Consider the following 12,484-nt stretch of genomic DNA (forward strand, 5'->3'; position numbering starts at 1 on the left):
TTTTATTCATGGAATCTGGCTCTGTGCAAACAAAAATAGAATGGTATGTAGCGTCTAAGTATGACCTTTGACTAGCATAAACAGCAAAGTCAACGTAAATGGTTCAGGCCATTTAGAGAAGAGCTAACTTAATAAGTCAAACATTTGCATTTTTGTAGGCGCAACATGATCATTATTTTCTTTGAATCACATTGGTAATGTCAAGCAAAACAAAGATTGCGCATTAAAAAATAGAAGAAACCTTCAAGGGCTCATCGCAATCCCAAAGCTAATAGAGGATTCAGGCATTGAAACAAAGAAAAGAAGACTTTTATGTTGTTTGTTATGATTCCCTTTTACCAATAATTGATGACAACGCTATCTCCAATTGAAAACCTAGCCCAAAGAGGACGTTATGGTTTTCCTTGCTTTTAAAAATTAGTCAACCTTTCTCACTTGTACGACATACTTGGGATCTTTGCCTTTTTAATCTAGCAAAGGTCATTCATTAAAGAACTCAGTAATTGCCCCAAAATTACAAATTAAGTTTTTTTTAAGCCTGGGTTACTGACCCCAAATCAATTGTGACAACTGCATGCCCCAAGCTTCCTCTCATGCTTTGCTCATCGTTCATTGCGCTTACGTTCGAACATTTTATTATGTAGTTAAGTTGTAGACCTAATGTTCCTACAATTAAGAGGAAGGCAGCTGCTAATGGAAGTGTATTGATAGGGCTTTGATGGATGATAATGGGTCCATTTGCCCAATGCCATCACCCACCAAAGGGCAGTGTCCGTTATCAGTCCCAACTGTGCGTACGTACAGTACATATACATAGAGTGAGCAAGCCAGTCACACCTCCTTATGACGGAAAAAGGCTCATCACTGTAAAGAGGTCTTTGTTGGCTGTGGATAAACAGTTTGGGGTCTATTGAGTGAATCCGAAACTCAAGGCACTAATTGCTCATAACTTAGCCAGGACTTTCAGTATATTGCAGTTTGAATGACTGAATTGAATCTTGTGCTCTGCATTTGGTTAGAATCAGTAAGCGTCTCTTTATACTTCTTCAATTGTTATTCCCGTTGAGCTTTTTAGCTTTAAGCACTTGAAAGGTTTTCCCAAAGATCTACCATGATGGAAATACAACAAGGGCAAGCGTTGCCCACGTAGAAACAAAATAGCTTCCGGGAATGAAAACATTTCAAGAATGTAAGGAATTGGTTAAACTAAGGCACTAAAATCTCAAAAGACGACTTTATGATTTAGGTGCAGGAAAATGGTTACAAAAATTGAATATTCTACAGATTTGGTCAAAAAGTTCCAATTTTAGAAAAAAGTAGAAGTGAATGAAAAATGACATTTCTACAAATTGCCTATCGAAAACAAGTCATTGAAAATTAAAAATAAATCATGAAGTAATTGAACTTCACTCTTTGCATTTTGAGTTCTCAAAAGTTTTTTTCACCAACATTCATTTAGAGGGTCCATACTAGAGCTGTGCATTGGATCCGACTTTTCGGTTCCGATAGGATTTAGATTCGGATTCGAATTTGGTCCGATTGAATATTTCGTTCAAATTAGGATTCGGATTGGGTTCGAATCAAATCACAGATAAGGAAAGCAATGAGCATAAAAATCAAAATCTGTAAATGAACCTGCTATCTTAAAAGTTGCCAAAATTTTGTGGCCATACCACGCATATAAAGGAACCCAGAACTTCAGAAAATAGGATAAAAGGATTTGCCGTTCAAAATGTCAATGTTCAGAAAATGGAATAGAAACCTCGGCACAGCAAGCATGTTTGCGAATAATTTTTGCACCATTCTGATAGCATCATAATATTCAATTGTTCCACAAATGAAGCATATGACAAAAAGACAAGTTGTGCTATTATATCATTGCTTCAAAAAATGACATTATTGGAACAGAAAGTTTATATTTTGACCAAGGCAACTCCACCCAATCTCATGATTCTAAAATGTTTAAGCAGCAAGAACACATTTTTGTAAGTTTTTCTTTTTTTAGATCTTTATTGCAAGGATCTTTGCCTCATTGGATTTTTGCAACTTCATCATGTCAAGCAATCGTTTATTTTGTTTGTTGTCCCCATTCTGGGTATTACCCCTAGAGGGGCGGATGAAGGATAGATCCCTGTTGGGAGAATGCTGCAGCAATTAAATGAGTTCTTTTAAAGTCAATTGAGGTTAAACTTCAGATTTGGATCAGATTTAGAAAAACATTTCATGCTTTAGTCAAATAAAAGCAACTCTGCTTCGGATTGAGCATAAAATTCGGATTTGGATTGAATTGAGCAACAATTTTTGGATTCGGATTTGGAAAAAAAATCGGATTCAGATTCGTTCGGATTGCAAAAAAATGTCTCGGATTCGGATTACCAAAAAAATCACTTCGGATCGGATTCGTAGACCCTGTCGAATCCGATTCATACGTCTAGTTCATACTCGATTCAAAAGGACTTATGGAGTCCGATTTTTGTAGTTTAGTTGCGGGACTATTCATTTGCAGCCCTGCGTAGAACGGAATCTTCAGTCCCATCCTGAACACCATGAGTCATCCTATGACAGACTTTTTTACCCCCGCCTTACATGGGTTCCGTTTTAGACTGGCTTGATTACATAGAAATGGATTGAGTGTAAAGATAATGAAAGTATGAAATTGTGAATTAATTTGAATGAACTTTTCTCAATTCACGAACTTAATATATTGTTATAGCTTATCAATAATCATTTACCATCACTACATGAGGAAAGATGTCTAAAGACCTGCCTCTTAGGAGAATTTCTAATTTTGATGAAACATTCCTTGAGTTTGTGTGTGTGTGTGTGTGTGCAAGTGGAGCAATGAAGGAACCCATAAGAGAAGCAAATACTTCATAGTTTTGACTGGCCTGGATTTGTTCGAGAGCTCAAGAGCGTAAACCATAACCTTCATTAACCACAACTAACTCTAAAACCTGATTGAAGAAAAATGCTCATCAATACTTTTGAAGATGTTACTACTTTAAATTCCAAAAGTTCTCTGTTTATCTCAATGAAGGAGCAGTTGTCTAATTCTCACATTATTTCTTTTTGGTCTCTTCTCGCAGAGAGATAGCTGAAAAAGCACCCTGAGGAACCAAATTTGATCTACTCAAAGAAACCTGCATGGTTTAGGGTATTAATTTGGGTTCCACGTTAGGAGACAACTTCAAAGCCTTTTGATTTCAAATTTTTTGAAATAATGAAATATATTGAAACCCTTGGTAATTGTTTCAAACTTTTGCAACAATAGTTTCAAGATGTCTTTTCATGTGTCTTTTTGGCTCTTAAACAGGCTTACATTCTTGCATTTGAGAATTGCTTTACCCATAAAAAATGATTGTGCTTTCAAAGAAATTATGTTGTATTTATTTGCTCCTGAAAAAGATATTTTCCCCAGCCTTGCTTGTGATTGCCCATAATCAAAGAACAAATTTTGGGTTACTCTGTTCCCTTTTGCCCTTGGCAAAAGCAGCAAATGTGGGGCTTCATGAAAAAAATGCCAGGTTGGTTAAAAAAAGAGTACTAATTCATTGGCTTCATATCTACAATTTGTAACTTTGTTTAACTTGATCATTACGTTTTTAGCTTCGCTTATCTAACCTTAGTAGATGCCTACAAAGGAGCTCTCCTGACTTATAATTTATAAATATGGTCAAGATTGCATCAAAGCTACCATTTAGCGCAATGCCAAATGTTCATAATCACGCAACTGAAGTACCAAAATCTTTTTGATTACTCGACGTAAGCATAAGGGAGAGCATGCAAGATAGAAGAAGAAAAATCTCCACCCAGAACCCAGACCAGTTGGAACCATCTGCGAACCTCTCAATTTACAATTCAGGGCAACTCTTTATGTCATTCCTATGGCTTGGTTACTAAATACCGTGCACTTGCCCATTTTACCAATGAGCCATCAGGCTTTTGAGTTCGAGCCTAGTCTGAGTCCATCCCTATGTACAATTTCATGTCTGTAATATTTGAACTTTCGCATTATAATTATGATTGGCCACAAGGGAAACAAAGACAACAACAAGCTAAAGATTCATCACGGTCATGGTAACTGCGAGTGTCTGCGATGTTGCGATACCTGATTGGTCGAGAAGATCTCCTCCACCAACCATCTCAAATCATCAATAGTCAAAGCTAGGCACGGTGGTTATATTTTCTGGTTAAGTGTTTGCTCAAATACCAAGACATCTAGATATGTTTTTCTTTGTCAAAGAGACAAAAGGAACAACTTTTGTGAAATACACATGTTTAAAAGTAGCTCAGATAAGTGTGTTAAATAACTTAAAGTGCATTAAAATGCACTATTGTAAAAAACGTAGTCAATCAGTATTAAACATACTCTTAGTTATGTATTGACGTAAAATTTCATAAACTTCTATTCCGCAGATGCCTAGATATTACAACTTAAAGGTTGCGTTTTACGCCTTAAAAGATCAAAAAATGGCCTAATTATGTTTCCAGTTATTCCCAAGGAATATGATTGTGTTTTTCAATGACACGACAAGAAATGATATTTCGCCATTTTCTTGAAGATTTCTTTAAAAGCAAAAAGTAGCAAAAAATGTCGCTTAAAACTTACAAAACATGCAAAATTGCCTTTCATTTTACTTAAGTGCCAAAAGCTACAATATCCTATCGTGTTCCTAAAATATCTGAACGATACCTGTGACAGTTTAATTTTCCAAATTGTCACTTTTTGCAATAATTAATTTCTACGTACTAGCGATGTTTTTATTGAACGTTAATAGAATTTTGTCAAAATTCAAGATTAAGCTTCATTGAAGTTGCGATTGACAAGTATGGCATCAAAATTGTGAAATATTGACATTAAGTAAGTTTTAAGTTATATTGCAAACTATATTCGGGCTTTTCTACCTGCTTCAGAAAAGTGAAAAATTTTCATTTATATTTTAGGCATAGAAAAAGCTTATTATATTTCTTGGCAATTGCTTTAAGCTATAACCGGAGCAATTTGCTGTCAAATTCGATGAAAATGCAATCTTTTAAAACGAGATATCTTATAGTTTGCTCCATGGATTTGAATAAAATTTTAGTTGGAAACGCACCTAAGGTTACTTCCAACATCTATTGATTACGTTTTTAAAAATGCTATCTCTTTGTAGGTTTTAATTGGATTAATATTCTAATCTGAGCTAGAATCCAAAATGATTTTTTACAAAAAATGTTCCTTTTGTTTCAATAACAACGAAAATCATTATTATAAGTCTTGGCATTTGCAAAAAATCTTTATCAGTATTTTGAGTAACACCGTGTAGGGCCAGGATCGAAAACATTTCCAATAGACTTCCCATCAAGAATCTTCCCTCTCCAATAGTTCTTCAACTCTTCCGGACCTACATCAACCCAATTTTCCTCTACTGCCTTCACCCGTGGCTTTCCAACTCCGCCCAATCCGCCCTCAAATCCGCCGATGCCACCTTCACCAAATTCCTCAAACGATATCTGTGCGTTCCCCAATATGCCAATAATGCATGGACGTATTTTTCCAGCCAAAAATTGGCTGGCCAGGTTAGTGTCCCAGTGTTGGGAACCTGCCCTTTCCGGAGGTGATGTCCGGACACAAGTTGTCCTTCCCGGTCAAGGACGTGCTAACACCCTACTGCCCTTGGCCCAAAACCCCTCGGAATATTGGTAGTCACGCCCGTTTGTCCGGCTCCGGTCCAAATGTCATCAACGACGGGAGCTGAAACAGGATCTGTTCAATCTGACCCACCCAATCTTCTGCAGTAATCAATTTCATCGCTTATCTCTACCCAACTGTTTTTGCACTGGCTGTGATTCTCCTCTGCACTTTTTCATGTAGACTGAACTCGAAGTATGGAACCCTCCAAATAGGGGATATTGGCCGTATAGAGAACCTTCTCTAAGGTTCGCAAAGAAGAATCGTCAAGTGGCACAATTCTTATTCGGACAGAATGTCTTCACTCTCTTCAAACATTAGAGGAGAGACGTATTTTCTTTGACTTCCCTCTTATGTTGAAGGTGTGCTTGACTGTTAACAACATCACTCTTTGGGATCACCTATCTTTGCGATCACTTTTCTTAGCTCGTGAAGGATCAGATTGGATGAAGACCCGCAAATTAGAAAATGAGCCTTTTTTGGAACTTAATGTCAAATCTCGTACAAGTTACCATTAATTTTTATGCGTTCTGCTTGTATATGGAACATTTATTCCTGAAACATTCTTGAACAATTTGCAACGTCACACGGCCCAAAGAAACAGGGAAGAGGCACGGTAGATTGCTGGATAAACTGCTCTTGCCTTGCCTAGAACGCAATTTCTTTTCCGGATTTTATGTGACCCGAGGCACTAATTGAAAATAAGATTTTGATAGAACTAGTCAAAAACAACACAAACGCATTATAATTCAATAACAAGGAATTGGCCCAATCGGCCTTTTATTTGGTAGAGACTGAATGACAAAGCGCCCTCTGGAGCGCAGAACGTAAAACATATTTCGTGCAGCGTAAGGGGGCTATAAAGTAAGTTGAAAATGGGTCTATTGGAAACTAATATTATTATTTTCATTCTTTATTGCGACCGATCTGTCATTGTACTATTGATAGATTTACAGGTTTACATGATGCCGTTTTGATGAGATTTGTTTCCTACAACGATGTCTTCTCAATAGAAGATTTGCATTTTATATTTACTTATGGTTCAATCACAACCTCTTTTTTAGACAAGCTTCCTCCTGAGTTACGTTTGAAGAAATAGATTAACGTTGCGACCATGGTAAAAGCGAAACAGAAGTGGAAAGGTGTGGTCTGTAACGGTGGCATCGGCAAGATGTCCACCTCGTACAAGGTCTTCCTTCACGCGGAGGGCGAAGACGACAACATCCGGAGGTTCATGGCCCGCAAATCCTTTGTCTGTGTTCTGAAGATGCTGAAGGACATGTATCCAAAGTAAGGAGCCAAATTAATCATTTTGGGTTTCTCAATTGTTGGTTGGGCTGCTTATAGAGTCAGGTTAGGTTTGCCTAGCTGCACCCCTAGCCCTCTAATAGCAACTGGAATATAATCAAACTAAAGTTATTTGTCTTGATTAACCACATGAATAGGTTTTAATTATGTTTTTACTCATTCAGGCTCAAGGACGAAACGTTTGATGTCACGTGGAAGGACAACGTAAATGACATGGTGACCATTGACAATGACGATGACCTCATCCTGGCTCTCACGGAGATGTTCCTACTAGAGGATTAGCCCTCTGGTCCCTACCGCCCCACAACATACACGTCATGACTCGCGTTGTCAAGTCAAAGAGGCCAAATAGACGATTCGCCCTCAAACAAGTCATCCAGGAGCGAGATGCTCTCCGACGAGACCTTGATCGTGCCCTCGACGACAATAACCGGGACAAAGAAGTTCTCCATCAGATAATTAACAGACAGCAGACACTCATAGAAAACATTGTCAGTTCCCTAAAAAAAACACGGCGTGCGAGTAGCGTAGACATCCCATCCAAGGACTTGAACAATACCCTCTCCATGTTGGGCTTGGGCACACCTGGTGCAAGAACCTCTTCCCAAACCGACCAAGGAGTGTATAATATCCTACATGAAAAAGTCATCTTTTTAAGGCAAAGAAGGTAAATGGGTTTGCATATTATTTTCTTTGTCACTTCAAGAGTATTACGTATAACAAAAAATATCTCTAAATATGGGTATTATTACAGTTCAACGGACTTTTCTGACAATTGCGGCGATGTCAAAGGGGGGCGGGCACAAATCTACATAACCAAGATTAGCGAACTTGTTTAGGTCATGTTAGGATAAGCTATGTTAAATGGGCCTCCATAAGACTTCGCTGTAGCTGCCGAAAGGGAAAATCCGTTAAACTTTAATTTTTGCTACATGTCTAAACACGGATGCACTCTAAAATCCGACATTTTAGGAAACATGTAACTGTGAGGCTTGTTTACAACTTATTTGTCTGAATTAGATGACTACAATACCAGATTTGCGACAAGGGTAAATAGCTGAAAGTTAAAGCACCTACTTTTCTTTTAATATGGTCACAAGGTGAAATGAAGATGGAATAGATTTATTTTCGCAAAGAGTTTTTTGTTCATTCATATAAATATACCTTTTTTAAAACCAAAATACTCAGCGCGTATTTTATCCCAGCGAGGGTGAGCCAAAAATCCCAAAGGAAACACTTCTCGGTTACCGAAGAAAATGAATCAAATACTCGTAATTACAATTACATTGTTTGCTTATAAGGAACTCTAGCACTCCCAAAGGTACATGAAGATTAAGGCCAACATAAGTAGCACGGAAGATTGCATGATCGTGTGAGTGATAAGGGCTTAAGTAGTAAAGAAGTTCGAAGTTAACGGAGATGTATTTTCGGGTAAAAAAAAAAGACATGAATCATCAAAAGGGGAAACTTTGGTTGACACCGACATGGGAGGATCTCATGGAAAAAGAGTATGGGCACAAATCGATTGGGTGTAAAAAGGCAGATATCTCCAAATCCCCTTCAAGTGCAAGGTCATAATCAGAGCAATTGCCAAGATGATTTAGAATTTTTCATGAGGTGGGAGTAATGTTCGGAGAGATCTTTTACGTGGGCAAGCTGACAATCCGTAACTGCGAGGAGTATTCCGAAGCTCAGCGAGGCCTAAAAGAAGTTTTTCGGATCCCACATCTCCCCCACTCTTGGCAAGGAGATACTTCAAAATTTTGGCATTAGATTCGGCATGACCATTTGATTATGGGTAATGAGGTGCAGACAACCGCACCCGTGACACCCCAACAACTGAAAGGATCTTGGGTCATTGAAGACGCAAATTGAGTACCACTGTCCGAACGAAATAGTTTGGAATACCCAGAACAAATAAGTCTTCCCGAAGATCTGGGATTAATGTCGTAAACTAGAGTCGTAGGGTGGGAGGCTAGTCCCGATGGGACATAAGGCCGCTGAGCTCTAATAGGCCCCCTTCTTGTTCACTATGCTCTTTTATGTCTCTTTTTCCAATTCGCTGGAAATTAGATGGACCAGTCAGTTTGCTCAAGGGTTTTCTTTGTAGGGGACTCCAATTTTCCGGCGAGCATTGTAGAGTGGGAGGCTAGTCCAGATGGGTATATTCCCATTTCGAAATCGACATCTCAGTCGTTTGAAAAGCTGGAAGAGTTTGCGATCTTGGTAAATTTCTCCCAGCATGTTGGTGTAGCCACTAGAGAGAATAGCGTTCTCGACTCGTCTTTTTCCAATGACCCTGATCTGATCCAGTATGTCCATGTGACACCTTGTAATCTGTCAGATTATCATGTTCTTGAGATAGAATCGATCGTTACTCAAAAACCGGCGTTTTAAAGTAAAACCAGCTAAAAAGTCATTACCATATCAAACGGCGAGCCTCTTGAACCCACATTGTAACATTTGTGCACAACGTTAAGTAGTAAAGCGCACCTTATAAATCGTTAAAACATTCATTAGTTCGAAAATTATGTTTGTCAATCAGAAAAAAGCAACGGATAAGGAACCAAGAGAAGTGGCATATTTTAGGGGAACGGCAGGTGGTCATCCTCGTCAATTTCAATTTTCATCACCAGGAGCAACGGTATCATCTTTAAAATTAATCAACGATTATTTTTTTTCAAAGGCCAAGCTCTGTACATGCGATAATATTTTAATTGTGCCCAATCCAAGCTTCATCGGGACAAAAGGAAGATTACGTCATCTTCAAATTTTGTGAGCTCATCCTTACTTTTGAGGCTTAATAAATAGCCCTTTCTCAATAGATTTAATTGGAGTTTTAGTTCTTCCATTCATTAAAGAAGTGGTTCATGTAGCATTGCATTTTATTAAGCTGTCACAGTCGCACTCATTAATATGCAAAAACTACTTTTTAGCTAAAAAAAAAAAAAGCTTTTTTTGGACTGATTTTGTCTACACTAGAATTTTTATTTTCATAATTGACTTTTTGAAATCTTAAACAAGTTTTTTTTGTCTAATATTGAGGTTTATATTTTGTTTTCTTAGTACCGCTGCTGTTTTGAAAAGTGCCACAGTGACGTCCCAAGATTTGTGCCGACGTCATCATGCAGGTGCTACTTGAATGTCTCTTGAAATAGGATTGGAGAGAGATAGAATTAACCTGACTAAAATCTGCTCAATATCTGAGCCCGTAGAAAAAATGCTTCAAATGACAAAGAAAAAAATGAAAGAGATGAAAATTTTCTGGCCATAAAGTATGCAGAGGAGGTACGAAAGGTGTCGTATACTGTCAAATACCGTATAAGTATTAAGATGTAATAAACATACGAATCTAACCTTCCATTTTAATAGGACTGGGGGTTATATTCCCTTCACCGGTTAGAAAAGCCCATGAAAAAGAAAGAAACAAGAAGAATGAATTTTTATTCCCGACAACCCTTGAAGCATTTTTCTGAGGGTTTTTATTTTTAGGAGTTTGAAGAAAAGGTAGTGTTGTACAATTATTGTCAACTTCAATGGCACACAGAAGGTTGAAAACGGTAAAAGTATAACTTGACAGAAAAGAGCCAAATATGTATCCACAAGGCAAGACTTTGAAAACATTTGCTGATCTATTTACAGTGTAAGTATGCACTGATTTTCAAGTTGATTTGCGTGCTTATAAATCCCTTCAGTATATGGGACTTGAGAGCTAAGTGAAAGGAAAGTTGTCCGCCCCAAGGACCATTTCACACGAGGAACAAGGACCGGGTTTGTCGGCAGATCTCCACTGCTATTCTCTTTGGGCCCCATTCTAGCTATGAAATTGACCGAATTCGCCCAAAGAAGACGACGTCGACGACGACACTCTTGAAAATTGCCCCAAGCCTGAGATATCCAGGGAATAGACACACATCCCAACACACTCAAACACGCGCACACATGCACACATGCACACCCTGCTGTGAGATGTGCGATGAAGTGTAGTTGAAGCTAGTCGCCCATGGGCTCAAACCTCCAGGAAGAGGGTCTTGCCCAGGCTGGAAAGCTAAAACATCGAGAAATTTGCCAAAAAGCATGCGTTCCGAGATGGCGCTTCCATAGCACGATTTCTAGGCATGTATTTAAATGTCTTAAAGGTCTCCTATTTTCTCAATTTTAGGTTTCGATCTAGTTTTCAAGATACCGTTATAAAATGTCGAGATGGGTTGCCTTTGAGTGATGAAATGGGTGAATAATAATTTTGAGGATGCGATTCCACTTGGGAGCCTAAAAAATCGGGACGAGATGCCAATCTATAAGATGAGGGTTCAAGCTTGGGCCAATATTGCACTTGATTGTTGAAATTTGTCTCCAAGTAAAACACCTCGATTTGAGGTCAGAGCACAAATACAGCATTTTAGATTAAGTAACTATTGAACGAACCTCCTTCCTCAAGGTTCGGTGTTTTTGAGAGACAGGGAAATACTCCTTGTCTTAGAATTTAGTTTTTATAGATAGCAAATTTTTAAAACAGAAGTTGCAATTCTTATTGCCAAAGCCAACGAAGTCAAAATTAATTCTTCTCATTTCATAGAACATGATCAAAAGTGGTTATTGTCTATCCAAGAGCATAAATAGTCACAGCATTTACGAGAATTTATGAAAGTTAAAATTTGTATACGTTTTGGAAACACATGATTGAAAATTCAAGGACTAATTAAGTGCAAGTGAGCAGGCACGAAATTGTAACTTGTCACAGCTATTTTCCTAAACCTAGCAGAAAGCTATGAGCTTATGAACAAAGTTTCATCAAGCTAAAGAGAAGTGACCAAATGAAACTGGTTCATAAAAGCCGTCCAATCAAATCAAAAATCGAATACTCTTTTTGTACAAGTTGGCTGATAGTCAGAGTCGCAAATTTCTTTCAAATTGCGCCTTGGGATGTCTGGATTGGTGGGTTTTATGATAAAATGCGACTTCGCCAAAAGCTGGATGTTATCAATGAGAGGAAATTGGGGATTGAGAACAATTGCCAAAGAGGGTTAAACAGACTCCGGCTAATCTGCGGCCAAATCTAATGCTAGAGAGTCGATGTTGAGTAAGTTATTTTAACCACACCTCTAAAGTTGAAGTTAAAATAAAATGGTGAGTAATTGCATGCTTGAAGTGTAGAGGATTCCAAGGTAGCGTTTGAGAAATTTCGTTGTTGTGGCATTTGTAGATTCCCATACATTTCGTGATACGGTGCCAGTAATCCACACATAAGATTTTATATAGGGCAACCTTCAACAACTTCATGGCCCACCTGCGGTCAAACGATCAGTGTCCAGGAACATGCTTGATCTTCTAACAACAGTTTTATTACTTTTTACCCAGACAATTCCGTCGATCAATGATAATATGTGCTAACAGTTATCGAAAAGCGCTCCCAAATATGTTCGGCTACTACATCTTAGATCCTGGTCGACGACGTCTCCGTTCAACAGATTAAATCAGCGTACAATACTTCTTTGGAGTCCCAAA

This window comes from Tigriopus californicus, chromosome 2 (genome assembly GCF_007210705.1).
Source record: "Tigriopus californicus strain San Diego chromosome 2, Tcal_SD_v2.1, whole genome shotgun sequence".
Classification (NCBI taxonomy): domain Eukaryota; kingdom Metazoa; phylum Arthropoda; class Copepoda; order Harpacticoida; family Harpacticidae; genus Tigriopus; species Tigriopus californicus.